The sequence below is a fragment of the Mytilus edulis genome, chromosome 9 (genome assembly GCF_963676685.1).
Source record: "Mytilus edulis chromosome 9, xbMytEdul2.2, whole genome shotgun sequence".
In the NCBI taxonomy this organism is placed as follows: domain Eukaryota; kingdom Metazoa; phylum Mollusca; class Bivalvia; order Mytilida; family Mytilidae; genus Mytilus; species Mytilus edulis.
The window spans coordinates 27,771,269-27,793,104 of record NC_092352.1 but is presented as its reverse complement, the minus strand read 5'-3'; the positions used below and the strand labels follow the sequence as shown (position 1 = coordinate 27,793,104).

Here is a 21,836-nt window from a genome sequence, read left to right as displayed (position 1 = left end):
GGGGTTGCAAGTGAAACAATAAGGACATACCCGTAGTCATCTGTGACTCAGATATTCCATAACTGTTAACTATAAATTTCGTCCGTAAAACTTACGAAGGGATGACTTTATCTTGCTTTCTGTTCTGGAAGCCTTCTTGGTGCAATAATTTTCCCTTTTCAAGGAAGTCGGAATACTAAAAACAAGGTTTAGCCCTTGAATAACGTTCCAACTGGGAGATAATTATTCCATTTGCAGGCACTGTTTGAGTGTTGCTGCATAGAAATGGAAAATGCACTGTCATTGAAATCAATTCTTATATCAACATTATATATATCATAAAACAAGAGATGCCTCAAGTGGAAACACTCATCTGTTAAAAATAAAGATGTCATTTTGCAATTTATTGTTGTCGTTATTAAAATCAGTTATGGTTGTTAATTTGTAGATCATTATCTTGTATCTATTATAATTTTTACACTTTCTACCTGTTTATACTTTCTAGTTTTCATGTATAGAAAACACAAATCAGTAAAATAAAAATCATCATTTAAGGGCAATAACTTAAAGAGCCAATTAACAATTTAAGTCATATTTAAACCAGGTGCTCCGCAGGGCGCAGCTTTATACGACCGCAGAGGTCGAACCCTGAACAGTTGGGGCAAGTATGGACAAAATATTCAAGCGTGATACAGCTCTGAATTTGGATTGTGATCAAATTTTTGACATTACATGGTTTTTTTTTTACACAAAACAAGTGTCAAGATTTTACAAATCAATTAAAGATTTCTTCTTCAAACTTTTTAAATCTAAAATTAAATAGTTGACACAGCATAGGTTTCTGACACAGAATGAATGTGGTCTAATGAACCTAAAAGTTTTTTTTTTGCCTTTGAGCAATTCACTATGCTGTTGAATATTAATCCTCTCAAAAAAATGTTTGAAGAAATTTTCTTTTTATTTATGAAATCTGAAATGAGAAAAATTTAAACCCCCCCCTTTTTTTTCACATCCCTGTTTCCCTTTTTCCAAAACTGATATCAATTCAAATTTCTAATGGAGTTTGCAACAATAACTACTCTTTTTAAATACATCATAAAATATTAAAATGTAAAATAAAGTGCTTGTTATCATTGAATGGTAAAGATTGGTTGGTAGTAAAAGTGAATATACATTGTTTATTGTATAAAACAATAAAAAAAACTTCATCAGCAACATTTTATATTGGCAAATTTCCAATGAAGTTATTTACATAAAGTTATTGGCAAATAAAAATAGAAAATGACATCATAGTCATGTCTGGTAAATGTCCAACATACATTATCTAAAAACATTTTAGATAAGATAAGGAAAAAAAGCTTCATCAGCAACATTTTATATTGGCAAATTCCCAATGAAGTTATTTACATAAAGTTATTGGCAAATAAAAATAGAAAATGACATCATAGTCATGTCTGGCAAATTTCAAACATATATTATCACCTACTATTCTATACAAAGAAAGATAACTCCAATTGAAAATTAATTGCTATTGCACAATATTGTGCAATTAGATATTTCTTGCTATTGTGCAATACTGTGCAATTGAAAATTTCTTGCTATTGCACAATACTTGATATGGAATCCTGATTTGGACCAACTTGAAAACTGGGCCCATAACCAAAAATCAAAGTACATATTTAGATAAAGCATATCAAATAAGCCCAAGAATTTAATTTTTGTTAAAATCAAACTTAGTTTAATTTTGAACACTGGACACTTTTAATTTGCAAAACACTCATTTGCAAATCCGCCGCCACCTCAAACAAGAGCTACAATGTCATGAATATAACCAAAATGTGCGGAATTACATGGGATTCAATAATTTCATTGGTTTTCTACTGTTACTAGCATATTTATTTTGCTATTTGATTTATAAAAACATGGGATTTTCAATATCCCATGGGACAGGGCAAAATCCCATGGGATTGACCATTATCCCATGGGATTTTGGTTAAATCCCATGGGATTTTTTTTTGTCCCATGGGATAATTGTAGTCCCATGGGATATTTGTTGTCCCATGGGACCAAAAAAATCCCATGGGACTATAATTATCCCATGGGATTTTCAATATCCCATGGGACAAAATAAAATCCTATGGGATTAAAATTATAAATATATAGATATAAATATAAAGTTATGTGTATGTTACAATGAATGCTGTTTGGTACTAAAATGTTTTAAATGTATACAAGTTTTTTTATATTTTTTATATATACATATATATATTTTTGTTTTAAATTTTGTCACAAACATGTTTTTATATTTGTTTATATGACAATAAAGATTATTCTTATTTTGGAATGTATAATAATATTTACAGTCAAAGAGTAAAGTCCTTTCACTAAAACAAAATGATGAAATGTCTAAATAAATGAAAAAATATTGTTTTGAAATTATTGTCTTGTTTATTCTATTATCATGAAAAATAGAACTGAAAAAATATTTCATATTCTGACTGAATAGTTTACTCTTTTCATGAGGTAAGATTTTCTTTGTTATAGTTTCATTGCAATACTTGTATATATATGCAAACAATTTGAATTATATACCTTTGTGGTGTACATAATAGTATGCTCATATTTGCAAATTTATAATATAAACACTTTCTGTTAAAGTTTTTGTTTTCTTTATTCACAACTTGCTATGTACAATTATTCAGTCCAATATATAAGAGTGAAGTCAATAAATAATTTCATTCACTAGAATATTCCTGCAATTCTTAGACAAAACATTTTTTCAATCTGTTCTTCAAAGATCTTCCTCTGTACATCTTTATTGAATGGAGAGATTCAAATGAGAAGACAAAGCAAGTTTATTTGGACACCAACATTCTAATATTTTGTTCAGTCGTTCCATCTTTCAATTGATAATTACATTGTTGTATTTATATGATCAAGTTCTTGTGCATCAATGATCGTGATGATATGACTCCTTTTTGTTTATAGTCATCATGTTGAAATTTCCTCTTTCAAATAAATGTAGGAAAAAACACGTTCCATTTCAAAATACAAATTAATAAAAAGTCGCATTAGGGAGAAAAATATCAACTTTAAGTTTTCCGTTCAGTATTGATCTGTTGAATGATGACCATAAAAATCGAGATGTCTGACCTACAAATACAAAAAAATCAAAAATTATCAGTGAAGAGATCAATAAAATGGCTATTTTATCATGTTTATGAATATTATGATAAACTTTCATTTGAATATTCAAGTACTAAATTACAGAAATCGCTTCAATTTTATAATAGTTTAGTTTAAGTACAGCTTATTTAAAAATTATAATAAAAAAATATATAGGCCACCGATGAGTTAAAAAAGATATTACATTTCTAATGCCAAAAAATGGCATTTTGCACCAAAGGGAGATAATTTGGAGCTTTTTCAATGATATATACATTTTAAAAGTCATCTGGGGTCAAACCGAATTGATTGTTTTGAATGATTTGGTGTACCATATGATAAAGTAACAACTAATAAAGTTATAAATAAAATGACTTATGAAAAAAAAATATTAAATATTTTTCTGAAATTGTTATATCCTAGAGTCTCCTTAAATGTCATTTGATCTCTATTGGAGAAATGTCTCATTGGAAATCAGACTGCTAAGTGCTTCTTATTTTTATATCAACCCAGCCATATTATACCCGTCCAATATCAGGAGCTTGTACATAGTTCAGTGGTTGATGTTGGTTCATATCCGTCATTTTTATTTTTCATAATTTTTTGTTTTTATAAATTAGTCTGGTATATTTGACGTTCGAATTGATGCTTTGTTTCAAATTTGGTTAGTGTTGTCTTTTATAGATTACTATAACATGTATAGGGTATGGGTTTTCTCATTTATACTTACAGGTCATCAATGGCCTCTAATAAGTAATTACAATGCTTACATCCACTAAATTGAACTCTGATGGATAGTTTTCTCATTCATCATACCACATCTTATTTTTATAAGTATTTAATCATTATTCAAGGACAAAAACTTTTATAACAGTGGACTTACCATTTAGGCTTTGTTGACCTCTGTAAATCTAATTTTGTTGATAATTTCTCCTGTTTATAGTTTCGCCTTTATCTTTAATGTTCTTGCTTCTTGCCCTACACATAAAAGGGTAAACTTCATTTAATGACAAAAATAATATACAACTACTGTCTTTTGATAAGGTAAATATGCGGTTTTATTGACCTTTGAAAAACATATATTCACTGAGGCTGATATCGGAAGTGAATATCAGTTTTTCAAGCGTCAATTAAACCCATATTTACCGAAACAAAAGCCAGTAATTGTTTTATTCCATATTCCGAGAGAAGAAAACATATACCAAAACAAATTTTACATGAAACATTTTACCATAACGTTGCATGTAAAAGCGCCTGATGTTAAGCGCGGTGAATAACACTTTCCCAGGTGAATATGCTTTTTTTATTCAAAATCCAATTCGTATAGAGAAACCTACTAAAATAATACCAACTAGAACACACCCGTGAAATCGCGGGCATTCAGAGCGTAGTTTATAGTATGTAAAGTGTTGTTGGAAGAATTATGTAAAATATTGAATGACTGGAGAATTTCAGCAAAAGTATCATAAGTCAAAGGTTATTGGGGACAGGAAAATGTGTTTTTTTTTATCCCTCCTCCTTTATTTCCAAAATTCCCAATTTTGGTTTTCTATCAATTTCAATATGAACATAATACATTTAGTGGGGTATTTCAGCAAAAGTATCATAAGTCATAGGTTATTGGGGACAGGAAAATGTTTTTTTGTATCCCTCCTCCTTTATTTCCAAAATTCCCAATTTTTGGTTTTCTATCAATTTCAATATGAACATAATACATTGAGTATGTTATGAACATTTAAGTAAGGAGCCTGTAATTCAGTGGTTGTCGTTTGTTTATGTGTTACATATTTGTATTTCGTTCATTTTTTGTACATCAATAAGGCCGCTAGTTTTCTGGTTTGAATTATGTTACCTTGTCAGTTCAGGGCCTTTTAAAGCTGATTATGCGGGATGGGCTTTGCTCATTGTTGAAGGTCGTACAGTGAACTATAGTTGTTAATTTCTGTATCATTTTGGTCTCTTGTGGAGAGTTGTCTCAACATGGCTATCATACCACATCTTCTTTTTTTGTAATCAACGAATTTTGTAAAAAGATTTAATAACTGGAGAATTTCAGAAAAGGTATCAAAAGTTCGAATGAATAATTTTAGCGCTTATATAAATCTGTATATTATGAACATTCATTAATTACTATATAAATATAGTGTATTTACTTTCAATTTTAAGTTTACTAATCGATCCATGGTGGTCATTGATATAGTATACAGACCCTCTCTATTTAATAAACTATGTGACCGCCGTGGATAGTAAACTTGAAAATGATAGCAGATAGAATTCTTAAAATACAGTATACAGAAAAACGCAAACCGGAAGTCTAATCAGACTTAAAATTTCGTCCAATGACGGGACAATATCCGGATGCCTTTTTTCTCGTTTTTCTCCCAAAATAACCCAATCTGAATAATCATATGAATGGATGACAAATGCGACTATGCACTGTACCTATAGGACACAGAGGCGTGTTGATTAATTTATTGTGGAAAGAAGAGAAGCGACACCAAAAATGAGGTCTTCTCGTTTAATAATATAGATATGGAATAACTACTATTACATAATTTTAGTAGGCAACTGAAAATTTGCCTTATTTGTATATAACGTCAACTTACTCATCATTCTTGCTGTTCAATATCATGAATATTATCATTATTCTATGAATATGAGGTCACAGTAAAATTAACCCTGGCAGGCAGACATTTTCTTTTTTTACCTAAGTAGACCTATGCTTAGAAAATCTGATAAAATGACAAAACCAAGAAAACTTATCATTGACCAAAGAACCATAAAATGCGGTCATGGTTATATGAATCTGACATTCAGACATGCACACCTTACAATTGTTTCATATTTACCAAATAGAATCTACCTGTAACTTTAAACATATATGATAAACTGACAAAACAATGCAGTGTTTCATTGCCCAATGAACCATGAAAATGAGGTCAAGTTCATATAAAATATGGCAGACAGACATGTGCATCTTTCAATCTTTTCATTCACTAAATAAAGGGGCCTTATTGCTTACAGTATCCGGAAAATAGACCAAACCACAAAAACTAAACATTTTCAAAGTTCCTTATACCCTGCCAATTTGTTATGGATGTGCCTGTTCCAAGTCAGAATCCTATAATTCAGTGATTGTCGTTTGTTTATGTGTAACATATCTGTTCTTCAATTTTTAGTACATAAATAAGGTTGTTAGTTTTCAACTTTCAACTTGGCTATCATGTGTAAAATCATACAAGTGTTCGGTAAACAGGAAGTTGTCCAGCGATGAATATGAAAACGCATCACACGGTATAGCTGACTTATATAAACCCTGAAACCAAATTTCAGAAATCCTTGTATTGTAGTTCCTGAGAAAAATGGGACAAAAAAATATTCATCGGACGGACGGACTGATGGACTGACGGAAGGATGGATGGACAGAGAGAGAGGTAAAACAGTATACCCCCCTTTTTTAAAGTTGGGGTATAATTTTAAAACGGGGGTATAAAAACCCTTGCAAGATGTCAAAACAAAAAGAAGTAACCTAATTCTTACTTGTTAGGGGCTACCAAAAAAGATTTATTTATTGTCGGTTATACATATATCAATACAACATAAGATCTGTAGAGCTTTTATCCCACATACATATATGACAAGCACAATACATGAAACATAAAGCTCATCACTGAGATAGAAGTCTCAGATAGAGGGAGACAGGGTCAACCAAACTCCCCTATTCAACCTGAATGTAGGACAGAAAGTCACAGGACAAAAAGTCATGGTCAAAAAGTCACACATTGTCACAGGACAAAAAGTCACAATTCAGTTTTGAGATTATTTTTCTTTGAACAAGAAAACACTCTTTTTGTATTTTTCTTGAAGTTTTATACATGAACATGATGTAGCAACTTAAATGCAATTAAAATTTATTAAAAACAATTAAATCGGTGCATTAGGTTTGCGCACATTACCATTACATTTGCGCATAAAAATCATTAGGTTTGTTTGCAGCTTTTGATTACATTTGCATGCATTTTTTTACATGTAAATATATATAAAAAAAAGTTATGGTATGATTTCCTGTTACAGCTGACTATCATGACTATGCAGCATGGGCTTGCTCATTGTTGAAATCTGTACAGTGACCTATAGTTGTTAATGTCTGTGTCATGTTGGTCTCTTGTGGACAGTTGTCTCATTGGCAATCATACCACATCTTTTTTATATTGGCTCATTGTTGAAGGCTGTAAAGACCTATAGTTGTTAATGTCTGTGTCATTTTGGTCTCTTGTGGACAGTTGTTTTGTTGGCAATCATACCTCATCTTCTTTTTTATATTATGAATAATTTCCTTTAATCAAAAATGAGTATATGTAATAAAAAGAAGATATTTCAAAATCTTTTTGGTTTATATTCTAACAACATGAACAATTGTCAACAAATTGTTTGTGACTTTTTGCATGTTTTGTCCTATCAACTTTGTGACTTTATGTCTGACATTAGTCCAAATAATTATGACGTTTTTCTGAGACGTAGGAAGGCGTCCCAGAAAAAAAATAAAATAGCCTTGCCAGACGTCATAATTATTTGGACTAGTCTGACATGTGTCTGACTTTTTGTCGGAATGTCCTGTGACTTTCTGTTCGTTTACCTTCCATCTTAATCAGTGAACTGAATAATTTTTTTTTGCAGAAGTCCAGGGAATGTTAAAACAAGTGAAACTGTGAGCTACTGCTCACTGATGATACCCCCGCCGCAAGTGGATAATATTAATAGTGTAAAAATATGTAAAAGTGTTCGGTAAACAGGAAGTTGTCGAGTGATGAATCTGAAAATGCATCACACGGTATAGCTGACTTATATAAATCCTGAAACCAAATTTCAGAAATCCTTGTATTGTAGTTCCTGAGAAAAATGTGACGAAAATTTTTAACTTGGCTATCATGTGTAAAATCATACAAGTGTTCGGTAAACAGGAAGTTGTCAAGTGATCAATCTGAAAACGCATCACACGGTATAGCTGACTTAGATAAACCCTGAAACCAAATTTCAGAAATCCTTGTATTGTAGTTCCTGAGAAAAATGCGACGAAAAATTTCATGGGACGGACGGACTGACGGAAGGACAGACAGAGGTAAAACAGTATAACGTTACCCCCGTATACCCCCCCCCCCCTTTTTTTAAAGCGGGGGTATAAAAATCACATGTGAAAATTGAGAATCAACACTTACACATGGACTACACAATACTTTTTCAGAATGTCAGCAAAAAAGATTCACTGGTGATAGGGGAGTGTAACCGATGAATTGATCCTGAATCAGATAAGATTTTCCCGGTACGTCTAAACACCGCTCAGGAGGACATCCTGAGTGCACACATGCAGGACATACAAAGTGCACTCAGGACCTATATAGTCGTCGTATCTGCACACAGGATGGATGTATACATTCGTTATACACTTCTCATTTTAGAGTTAAGATTTTAAAATAATAATGCTACTAAAAATATATTATTTCCCCCATGTTTCGCATTTTTTTCGCTATAATTATTAAATCTTTTAGTGAATATAAATGATGACGAGGGCCTCACGAATAAATATAAATATGAAATACTTGAACATCGATTAGCATAGATCGAGCAGCACAATAAACTTGCGATCCACAATGACATAAATCTCGAAGTTATTTACGATAATACAGACTGTGCTCCTGAATAAAGTTGTTAAATACATTAATTTGTGTTTTTTTACTTCTACAAGAAATTTGAATCAAATGCTAATTACGCACCATTTGCTGAGCAGAGAATCATTCTAAGCCAGGAACAGTCTATACTAACTGACAACAGTAAGAATAGAAAGTCTCTGTAAAAAGGCAGTCAAATCCAACAGAACTGTAACTTAATGATACCAGAGACATATAATATTATATGTCTCTGATGATACATGTACATCAAGTTCCAGCACCTCACCAAGCACCCTTGCCTTGCACACTGAGATGGCAAACTTGTGTGTGTCAGTATTTTAATATAAAACTGCATAGGTTCATATCGTTTGATTCAACGTTCGTTTGGATATTTTTTTAGGATCGTTGTAAAATTATATCTAAATCTTTGTTAAAATATGATTTTAAATTGTTCAATTCTTTGTATTTCATAATTTTGTCAAAGTCTACTTTTTAAAGTTTTAAATTTTAAAGAAAAAATGAATATTCCATTTTGATTTGAAGAAAATCTTTTTGAACTGTCATGACATGGTGTTTCAAAGCTGATTACAGGTAACTATAACATACAGTAATTTTCCATTACGACAGTGTGTGTATTCTCGGGTGTGTATAACGTATAGTTTTCTACAGAACATCCTGTCTACGTGTAATACAGATTGATGACATTATACAACATTTCTGTTGTTAAATGTGATAAGGTATCTGTGTCCATTCCCTATTTCAACACCACTAATTTTTCGAGAAAAAAAAAATCAAAACATCATTTATATGAAATTCAGAAGAAAAGTAGCAAATATAAACTACAGTAATTGCGCACTGAGTAAACATAATTTCAATTTTGCATGGAAAAAAAGGTGAGAAAACGTATACATGTATGAAGATGTGTTTAAAAAGACCCATTGGCTTTATTTCACACTAGGACCAAAGATAACTAGAACTAAGCAATGGTTGATCCAGAAATTTTCATAAGTGGGGACTCATTGACTACCTTAGAGGGGTCACGTCCAGTCATGCTTCCGTGATTCCCTATATAATCTACCATTTGTTTCCCATGATTTAGGGGGGAAACTTAACCCGCCTCTGCTAATTGGGAAGTCATTTGGTCTGATAAGGGGGGAGGGGGTGGTTCCAACCATATGTCCCCATTCAAATGCATTGATCGTTCAAAAAAGGGGGTGCATGGTTATGCCAAAACCTGCAAATATATTTTAGGCAGAAAGAAACATTTATATTCGGTGATTTTTACACTAAACGTTTTCGTAATTTGTTTTAAAAATATTAATAAGTACATGTACATATGATAGTTTTATCAAGGATTTGTATAGTAACTGGTTTAATAAAGTCCCCTTGATGAAATTTAAATGGCGAGACGCTAATTAATAAACTATCTATCTATCGGCATGCGCCGTTATTTGGAATACGTCACGGATGACCGATGATCATATTCAATATAATCATTTGAATTTGGTCAATTGATCTTTAATAATTAGGACTAATTGGTGATGGCAGAGAATATGTCTCTGGTGATGGTTATCAACACATAGAAGTAAACTTTGCAAAAAAAAGGTTTCCTTGGAAAAATTTATAAAAATATATGAATATGCTAGATAAATTTTTCTTTCCGAATTAATAATTAAATAGTTTAGAAATAACAAATTTTCACAGTTGGGAAGTTTTCAATTCTAGTTATTTCATTTTGAAAACGTTGAGAAATATAGATCTTATTCGATGTACAATGAGGGCCGCTTGGAGATCACAATTCTATAAAAAGAATCACTATTTTAGTCGAAATTAAACTGTATATCTTCTTTTTTCAAAACTCCTGAAATAATTTAACATTATCTATAGAGAACTTACATATGCAAACTTTTTAGAATTATGTGAGCGTAAATAAAATTTGTTTATTACCCCCCTCCCCCCCTTTTTTTTCCTTCTATAAAATTTATAATTGTAAACGATTTTGTTTCTTAATTTGTGTTTGCTAATTAACTTGGGTTCATGCTGTCAAAAATCAAAAATGTCTCCTTGTGTGTCAGTTATTGATAAAAAAAATATTTGAAGCCGCCAGACGAATAACGCGACGTCTAAACACCGCCCAGGACCTCCTGGGGGCACTCAGGACATACAAAGTGCACTTAGGACCCTTTATAGTCGTCGTATCTGCACACAGGATGGATGTATATATATTCGTTATACGCTTCTTATTTAAGATAGATATGTTAATTCTTATTAAATAATGAGGGCACGTGTCACTGATTACACAACTACTGAGCCATGAATTATCCAATCAACAAAATTGATTGGATTATTTTTATTGTTGTTTATAGATTGTGTTGTTAGTACAGTGTGACCATGCGGGAAGTAATAGTGTGACGTTTAAAATGAATATCACGATGTTTTAAGATTTTCGTATTTGATTAAAATTTCGTTCCATAAATTTTTTAGTTTTATTCTTAATTTTATTATCCTGTTTGGACCAGTAATTTATTCTTTGCACAAGTCTGAAAAGGGAAATAAATGTTCATACTTTTCAAGAATTTATATTAATAAAAGTTTTGTATATGGAACCCGTTCTTAACTGTAAAAGCCGTACTTTTCAAACAATCAAACTCATATACATGTAGTTGGACAGTGGCGGATCCAGAGGGGGGGTTCCGGGGGTCCGCACCCCCCCTTTATTTTGGCCGATCAATGCATTTGAATCGGGACATATGTTTGCACCCCCCCTGCACCCCCCCCCCCCTTTGCCCTGGGCTAGCACCCCCCCTTTCGAAAATTCCTGCATCCGCCACTGTTGGATGTTATTTCTCATTTTTATCGAACTTGTCCGGGAATTTTATTTTTGAGTTATACGAATGTTTTAAGAAATCCGCATTTATTTTTTTTTGTTGTTGCTCTAATTAAAGTCGTTTTGTCCAGTTTCACAAGCCTGAGACGAATTTCAATGTGAAAATAAATTCTGAAAATGAACTTGTCTCCGTTTTCGTCTCCGTTTTTGTTGTTGACAATTATGATATTTTGGGTATAATTATTTATATTTTGGGTATAATTTTTTCAATATGTAAGTTAGATTGTAGTAAAATTCTAAACTTAATTGAAAAAAAAAGATTTTTGTTAAAGCGAGAAAGACTATTTCGAAGACAGTTTATTGACACGAAATCCGTTCAAACCACGACTAAGTCTTCGTTAAGGTTAAACTGAATATTGTACATAATTGTTTTCTCTTGTATAATGGTTTGTTGAGAATAAAGATATACAAATTAATAAAATTTGATATTCAGTTAACATTGTGTTTGTTTAAAAACTTGATTTAGACAGAGATAAAAGAATCACACTGAAAAACAAAAATCGAACTTGTTACAGAAAAAAACGCAACTATAAAATAATTTTCTTTATTCGTGAACTGCAAAACACAACAAATTAATTTACCCTTCATCATGAAAAATAAACTAAAAAATTACTTCAAATGAGATATTTTATTTTTTCTATATGCAAATTCATGTTAAAGGTATAACACTGAACCAACAATACAATTCATAAACAACTTTAAAGATAATCCAATCAATTTTGTTGATTGGATAATTCATGGCTCAGTAGTTGTGTAATCAGTGACACGAGCCCTCATTATTTTATAAGAATTAATATATCTATCTAAGTTCGATTTCAAATTCTACCAAAATTTAACTCTAAAATAAGAAGCGTATAACGAATATAAACATCCATCCTGTGTGCAGATACGATGACTATAAAGGGTCCTGAGTGCACTCTGTATGTCCTGAGTGAACTCAGGAGGTCCTGAGCGGTGTTTAGACGTTCCCGAAGAATAAACCATTTCCTGAACTAAAATACATTTATCTGTAATTAAAGAAAATTCGACTAAAACATTCTCTCATATATTAAAACAATTGTAAAATAATTAATTCAACGACTTTCTGTCTGTTTACTAATACTTTTCTTGTTCAGTTTTTGTTTATACCCATATTAATAGATGCACGGAATTTAGTACTTTTTTAGGAAAATTTACAACTAGATGAACGGCTTTTTTAGGAAAATTTACAACTCAAATTTTCAAAAACAAAATTCTACACTTTTTACCTGCATTTTTTCTCTGCCTCGAAGCGGTCACCGGTGACCCCGTATCAAACATAGCGGCCAACACCTCAAACGCCACGCCGTATTCACGATTTTGAGGTATTGGCAATATACAATCACATATCAATATACAGCAAGTAAGTAATTTGGTGTTGAATGTCAGTAGATCAGAATTTGTTAATTGAACTTTGCCTGTTTAAGGGGCACTAGCTGCCAAATTCATGTTCATCATCGATTTTAATAAAATTCACATAACGTGTATATAGTGTTGAATTGTTCATTAAAATTTTACGCACAATCTTGGCTGATATGCATATAACCAATATATTTTATGACACTGCATGAGAAAGAAATTGACTTATCGCATAATACCAGAACCAGAGACATATATATTGCAGAGGCGGATTTAGGGGGCCAGGCCCCCCCCCTTTTTGAGAAAAAAATGTGGTTGCTTATATAGGGAATCAATGAAGCGTGACTGGAGCGGGCCCCCTCTTAGGCCAGTCAGTGGGCCCCCACTTATGAAAATTTCTGGATCCGCCACTGTATTGAATCTAATATCTCTGCCAGAACTAAAAAATAAACTACCGTAAGTCCACATAAGAGGGTATGGATGTTTATTAACAGAATAGAGAACAAAGTACAAAGAAAAAAAAAAGGAATAAAGAAAAGTGAAAGAAAGAGAATAATGGAAAAAAGTGTAAGTTTTTAAAAATATAACTAAAAAAAAGAAGACAGAAAAAAAGACACCCTCCCCCCTTTCCGAGACGAGCCTTACATCAACTGTTATTTGACGCTGCCGAGTTATTTTGAGATTAAGACATGTATTTAGTAGTCAGCCCGTAAAGCCTCTTGCATCAATTTGAGGATTACCCAAGGTTAATTTTACGGCGGTTCATTTTATTTTGGCTTAAAAATAAACATAATTGACAAGTTTCCTTCCCCTGCATTCTCGATCCCACATGTAAATAGCACGGTGGGCTCAAATAAGACATTGATGACATTGATACATTACAACACTTGCCTTCAGTATTTGAATATATTGATTAAGAAGGTATAGAAGATTAATGCACGTACACTATTATCCACCACTGGCCTTAATAGTTAGTCCGCAAAGAACGAGGGTCATAAAAACCCAGCCACCGGCATGGTGTGAATCTGAAAGCTTCCCACTATCCTTTTCTACCCATAGAAAACTTTTGCCTTTCATTTATCAAAAATGAAATATGTTGATATCAATGGTATACATGTATAAGAATTATTGGGGAATTCTAACCATTCCTATTGTAAGTGATAAAACTAAATTTATATCAGGATGATTGAAATGAGGAAAAAAGGGGGGGGGGGTCAGGAGTTCAGGGCCCCCTTTTTGGGAAAAACATTGGTTGATTAAAAAGGGAATCACTGAAGCATGGCAGGTGCAGGCCCCTCTTAGGAAGTGGGTGGGCCCCCACTTATGAAAAATTCTGGATCCACAATAGTCCGAGATTACTCTGACGTCCGACGGCTGTTTTGCCAGACACTTTTTGATATGGGACAAGCTCTGACGTCCCACGGCCCCAGCTTGTCTGGCAAAACAGCCGTCGGACGTCAGAGTAATCTCGGACTAGATCCACCACTGTCATGACTGTTGTCTTCAGTTGTATTATCTTAAAAAATTACACCTGTATAGTGTATATATATATTCTAAAGTGTAAATCAAGCGAATATAATGTAAACTATCTGTGCATTGGGGCCTATTAAAGGGTATTTTGGGGGGAAGAAAGAAGAGAGGGTGAGTCCATGGGAGGTAATTCCCACCCCCTTCAATTTGAGAATATGCTATTATCTTGTAAACGTCCAGATCCCCACCCATAAACCATGTATATTCTTGAATGGGACGATAAAACAAATCAAATGAAATTAAAGGGAGGTCCCTGGGGGTTACCCCACCCTGTTCAATTTGAGAATGTGCTATTATCTTATGAACGATCCAGATCCCCACCTCTAAACCATATCTATTCTTGTAGGTGACAATAAAATTAATGAAATAAAATGAAAGGGAAGTCCCTGGGGGTCACCCCACCCCGTTCAATTTGAGAATATGCTGTTATCATGTTAACAGTCCAGATCCCCACCCTTATACCATATATGTTCTTGAATGGGACGCTAAAACAAATCGATTGAAATTAAAGGGAGGTCCCTGGGGGTTACCCCACCCTGTTCAATTTGAGAATGTGCTATTATCTTATGAACGATCCAGATCCCCACCCCTAAACCATATATATTCTTGTAGGGGACAGACAATAAAATTAATGAAATAAAATGAAAGGGAACTCCTTGGGGGTCACCCCATCCCGTTCAATTTGAGAATGTGCTGTTATCATGTTAACAGTCAAGATCCCCACCCCTATACCATATATATTCTTATATGGGACAATAAAACAAATCAAATGAATATAGGACCATACCCTTTGTCTTGGGTTGGGAACCCCCCTTTTTAAAATGGCAGGATCCGCCCTGGCATACCATCTAGCTAGCTTTAAAGGCTTTAAAAATATGAAATCAAACAAGGAAATTAACAGTGTAGGCAACTGTTTTGAATTTAAAAAAAAGCCTTTTACATATAACAATGTTAAATTTTTTTGTGCATTTATTTTTGCTTACCGTATTTTCAATAATGGACAAAATTGCATGATTAAATATTGTAATTTAAGAAAAATCAGCATACATGTTATAAAATGGGAAGTGGAAACTGGGAATTTGACAAAGAGACAACAACCCAACCAAAGAGCAGACAACAGCCGAAGGTCACCTATGGGTCTTCAATGCAGTGAGAAAATTTCAGCACTGGTCTTCAGCTCATAAATATGTATCAGAAATGAAAATGAGATACAGCTTTCAGTTGTATTAATAAAAACCTCACAATAAGTTCTGAATATCAGAATATACAGTATTGCAAGATTCTCTCAAAATGTACACATACAGCTGAGAAACTGTAAAATAATCATGCTTATTTAACATTAAAGTCCTTGGAGTCCATCTTTATATGCATACTCAAGTACAAAGGAATATAAGTATGCAATAGACATCAAGTTTTCAAAAATAAGAGTATCTATGCCATTAATTTATGACAAGATCTTAATCAAGTAATAATTTCGGTTTGTTGTCGAGCCTGCAACTTTTGTTGCAGAAAGCTCGACATAGGGATAGTGATCCAGCGGCGGCTACGGCGGCAGCGGCGGCGGCGGCGGTGTTAGCTAACTTCTTAAAAGCTATATATTTTAGAAGGTGGAAGACCTGGATGCTTCATACTTTGTATATAGATGCCTCATGTTACCAAGTTTCCGTCAGTCACATGTCCAATGTCCTTGACCTCATTTTCATGGTTCAGTGACCACTTGAAAAAAAAGTTCAAATTTTTTGTAATGTTGAATTCTCTCTTATTATAAGTAATAGGATAACTATATTTCATATGTGCGTACCTTGCAAGGTCCTCATGTCTGTCAGACAGTTTTCACTTGACCTCGACCTCATTTCATGGATCAGTGAACAAGGTTAAGTTTTGGTGGTCAAGTCCATATCTCAGATACTATAAGCAATAGGGCTAGTATATTCGGTGTATGGAAGGACTGTAAGGTGTACATGTCCAACTGGCAGGTGTCATCTGACCTTGACCTCATTTTCATGGTTCAGTGGTTATAGTTAAATTTTTGTGTTTTGGTCTGTTTTTCTCATACTATATGCAATAGGTCTACTATATTTGTTGTATGGAATGATTGTAAGGTGTACATGTCTAGCGGGCAGATGTCATGTGACCTTGACCTCATTTTCATGGTTCAGTGGTCAATGTTAAGTTTTTGAGTTTTGGTCTTTTTATCTAATACTCTATGCTATAGGTCAACTATATTTGGTGTATGGAAATATTTTATAATCTTTATGTCAGTCGCGCAGGTTTTATTTGACAGTGACCTCATTTTCACGGTTCATTGCACAATGTTAAGTTTTTGTGTTTTGGTCTATTTTTCTTAAACTATTAGTAATAGGTCAACTATATATGTTGTATAGAAGCATTGTTAGCTGTACATGTCTGCCTGGCATGGTTCATCTGACCTTGACCTCATTTTTAAGGTTCATTGGTCTTTGTTTAGTTATCTTGGTTAATGTTAAGTTTATGTGACAGTTGTTATAATGCTTAACTTTATACTTAGGACTATCAACATAATATCAATGATTAGTATAGAAGGCGAGACATTTCAGGGTGTGCACTCTTGTTTAAATATTTCGGAGGTTAGTATGACCTCCTATTTGGTGATGATGTTTTCGTTTTAAAGTTGGGAAAATTGTGTGTACCAACAAAAAAAAAACCACAAAGTCAATCTAGAATTATGTTTTTATAATTTTTTTATGTTTAGGTTGTCAGCAAGATGAAAAGGACAAGTATGCAGTTCAAAATTCAAAATGTGTATAAGCTGAGGTTCAAGGTCCTACCTTTGCAGATTTTCATATTTTGCATGAATGAATTCAAAGGTTATACATGTATGATGGACGGCAGAGAAAGAAAAAAAAACACTTTTCAATTATCCTGCTCCTGAAGGATAAATGTAAAACATCTTGTTTTCGGTAAGTTTTATGCTCTGTTTTGATATTGTTAGTGCATTCATCTGTCCAGTCTTTCCTCTAAATTGTATCCTCTTTTAAGTTTTTGGTGAGTGTTCGCCATGAATTTCAGTAAGTAACTTGTGGATTTACATGTATATACTCAAAATTTAGTACTCAATATTAATGGGATTCTAGCATGACATCCTTCCAAATGCTTGTTAATCATGTTTATGTTCCAGAACATACAAGTATTTGGACTGTCTGCCCAATTTTAAGAAGTTCGTCAAGTTTATTAGAAACAAATGTACAGTACAGATCAACATAACTGAAATCTTTAATAGATAAATACAAAAAGTTTAATTCATTTGAAATAAAAACACAGGTTTGGTCGAGCTGGTACTAGACAGTAGAAGTATACTCAAATGGTCTGACTGTACACATATGGTGGGACTGTAAGTCTTAGTGTATACTTTTATTATGTTCTGGACCGTTAACGTAAGGTCCAAATACTGGTATGGTCTGGAACATTTATACATGTCTTAAAATTAATATCAAACATATTGGTGTTTTTGAACTTGGTAATAAGTTATTCAATAGAACTATAATGTTTTGAGATTATCAAAATCAAAAATATCCCATTTTTACTTTTAATTAAGAAGAAGATTATTGATGTATGTATAAATGTATATTAAAATGAGACAGCAAGCCAACAACACAAAAAATAAGGATAAAACAATATAATTTTTTTTGTATCAATGTTATAATTTCCAATATGTTCAAAGAGTTCAAGGTATTTTTTCATTGAAATAAAACACAAATTGAAATCTGTCAAAAGCTTAAAAAATTATTGTTTCTGTTGTCTGCATTTTGTATAATATATTGCAAATTCTTGTGAATAATGGAATGTTATTATAGTTGTCTAAAGTTTTAACATTGATCTTTAAACTGTAAATTCATAAATTATTGCGTGCATTTATTATTTCGATTCTGTCATTTTAGACTTAAATGCGATTTTAAATTTTACGATTTTGAGAAAAATCCTGTTTAATCCATATACAATATTTCATAATGCGAGTTTAAATTATTGCGTTTACAACTCTTTTGCATTTTTCGCAATAAAAAAAACCTCGCATTAATTTCTGAATTTACAGTATATATATTATGTATATAACTTTGGAAAATACCCAAATGTTATAAAGAAGAAGAAATTAATCGATTGTTATATAGTATTAGAATAGGAAGATGTGGTATATTGCTAATTTGACAATCCTCCATCAGAGACCAAAGAATGTAGGAGGTTAGCAACTGATGACACTGGACAATCTTGAACAATCAGTAAAATCCATACTGCATAGCTATTTTTATTGAAAATCATATTATTGCTACATGTATGCAAACAATTCTGTATAATACATTACTTTAGATTTTATTGGTTCTTTTTCAGAAGGATTGAAATTCACCACCTAAAATAAATGAAGAAAACATAGAAACAAGACCAGAATAAATTCAAAGACAAAAGTTGGATCAGTTATTATTTTCATCACTCAGTCAATGATTTGAAGTTCTTTTAAATATAAAAAAATATTGAAACCACAATAATGTCAAAGTTCTGTGCTGGATGACCAAAAAGTTGACTATACCATCAAACAATGCTGGATGATAAGAAACTATTAATGTTTTGTGTGGAGGGATATTGTGAAAAAAATAGATTTACTTAAATAGCTACTAGTATGTTAAGCTTAATAATAGAGTTTTTATTGATTTCAAATGGTAAATAATTGTGTTTCAAGAAAGTATTCTATAATTCATGAATAAACATATATTGATACTTATATTATCTGCTTTGTTGTCTAAAAGTTTAGTTTGAACAGTTATAGAACAATATGCTAAATTAACATTTCCAAAGAAAAAAAGAATATTCAATTAAAAAGATTCATCTTATAATAATTTACTACCAAATAGAATACATTGTAACATACTCATTACTGTATATTTATATCTATATATTTATAATTAGAATCCCATAGGATTTTAATTTGTCCCATGGGATATTAAAAATCCCATGGGATAATTATAATCCCATGGGATTTTTTTTGTCCCATGGGACAACAAATATCCCATGGGACTACAATTATCCCATGGGACAAAAAAAAATCCCATGGGATTTAACCAAAATCCCATGGGATAATGGTCAATCCCATGGGATTTTGCCCTGTCCCATGGGATATTGAAAATCCCATGTTTTTATAAATCAAATAGCAAAATAAATATAAAAGTAACAGTTGAAAACCAATGAAATTGTTGAATCCCATGTAATTCCGCACATTTTGGTTATATACATGATATTGTGGCTCTTGTTTGAGGCGGCGGCGGATTTGCAAATGAGTGTTTTGCAAATTAAAAGTGTCCAGTGTTTTTGGACCCTTTGGACCTTAATGTAGACCAATTTGAAAACTGGACCAAAAATTAAGAATCTACATACACAGTTAGATTTGGCATATCAAAGAACCCATTTATTCAATTTTTGATGAAATCAAACAAAGTTTAATTTTGGACCCCCATTTAGACCAACTTGAAAACTAGGCCAATAATTAACAAGAGGCTGTCACAACGACAGCAAACCGGATTTATTAATATTTATTTGTGTCCTGGCAATATCACAAGAACCATTACTGATGAATGGTGAAAGTGAAAATCGTCAATATCAAATTTGACCTCCATTTTGTCATCAGTATCAACATCTTAAAATTTGAAAAGCTTAGATTGAATGGTTCATGAGTAAATGCAACAACATGAATGGAAACGCCATTTCACAATCTTTCAAGAACCATAACTCCTGAACAGTAAAAGTCAAAATCGTCATAATTGAACTTGACTTTTAATTTGCCATCAGTAACAACATATAAAAATTTCAAAAGCTTTGGTTGAATGGTTCATGAGAAAATGCACGGACACGACTGGAAACACCATTTTTCAATCTTTCAAGAACCATAACTCCTGAACGGTAAAAGTCAAAATCGTCATTATTGAACTTGACCTCCATTTTGTCATCAGTAACAACATATTTAAATTTGGGAAGCTTAGGTAGAACAGTTCATGCGTAAATGCACGGACACGACTGGAAACTCCATTTTTCAATCTTTCAAGAACCATAACTCCTGAACGGTAAAAGTCAAAATCGCCATTATTGAATTTGACCTCCATTTTGTCATCAGTAACAACATATTAAAATTTTGGAAGCTTAGGTAGAACAGTTCATGCGTAAATGCACGGACACGACTGTAAACTCCATTTTTCAATCTTTCAAGAACCATAACTCCTGAACGGTAAAAGTCAAAATCACCATTATTGAACTTGACCTTCATTTAGTTGTCAGTAACAACATATTAAAATTTTAAAAGCTTTGGTTGAACGGTTCATGAGTTAATGCACGGACAACATTTGATTCCCGCCCGCCCGCCCGACCGACCGCCCGACCGACCGCCCGCCTGCCCGCCGTACATCCCCAAATCAATAACCGACATTTTTGTCACAAAAATCCGGTTAAAAATCTAAGTACATTTTTAAATTCAGCATATCAAAGAACCCCAAGGATTCAAATTTTGTTAAAATCAAACTAAGTTTAATTTTGGACCCTTTGGACCTTAATGTAGACCAATTTGAAAACAGCAAAAATTAAGAATCTACATACACAGTTAGATTCGGCATATCAAAGAACCCCAATTATTCAATTTTTGATAAAATCAAACAAAGTTTAAATCTGGACCCTTTGGGCCCTTTATTCCTAAACTGTTGGGACCAAAACTCCCAAAATCAATACCAACCTTCCTTTTATGGTCATAAACCTTGTGTTTAAATTTCATAGATTTCTATTTACTTATATTAAAGTTATGGTGCGAAAACCAAAAAAAATGCTTATTTGGGTCCCTTTTTGGCCCCTAATTCCTAAACTGTTGGGACCTAAACTCCCAAAATCAATACCAACCTTCCTTTTGTGGTCATAAACATTGTGTTTAAATTTCATTGATTTCTATTTACTTAAACTAAAGTTATTGTGCGAAAACCAAGAATAATGCTTATTTGGGCCCTTTTTTGGCCCCTAATTCCTAAACTGTTGGAACCAAAACTCCCAAAATCAATCCCAACCTTTCTTTTGTGGTCATAAACCTTATGTCAAAATTTTATAGATTTCTATTTACTTAAACTAAAGTTATAGTGCGAAAACCAAGAAAATGCTTATTTGGGCCCTTTTTGGCCCCTAATTCCTAAAATGTTGGGACTAAAACTCCCAAAATCAATCCCAACCTTCCTTTT

The 21,836-nt window shown here is 32.6% G+C and overlaps 2 long non-coding RNA genes across 2 annotated transcripts; one reads left to right on the top strand and one right to left on the bottom strand.

Annotated features, from left to right (window-relative positions):
• Nucleotides 1-2,370: 2,370 nt before the first annotated feature.
• On the bottom strand, nucleotides 2,371-8,538 carry LOC139487969 (uncharacterized). The gene is made up of 3 exons (XR_011655905.1): nucleotides 8,361-8,538; nucleotides 4,028-4,122; nucleotides 2,371-3,132 (listed from the first exon to the last, which is right to left on the bottom strand). It is a non-coding gene; the product is annotated as an uncharacterized lncRNA (long non-coding RNA).
• Nucleotides 8,539-13,829: 5,291 nt separating this feature from the next.
• On the top strand, nucleotides 13,830-19,359 carry LOC139490285 (uncharacterized). Its single transcript, XR_011656265.1, has 3 exons — nucleotides 13,830-13,995; nucleotides 17,336-17,543; nucleotides 18,967-19,359. It is a non-coding gene; the product is annotated as an uncharacterized lncRNA (long non-coding RNA).
• The last annotated feature ends 2,477 nt before the right edge of the window (nucleotides 19,360-21,836 follow it).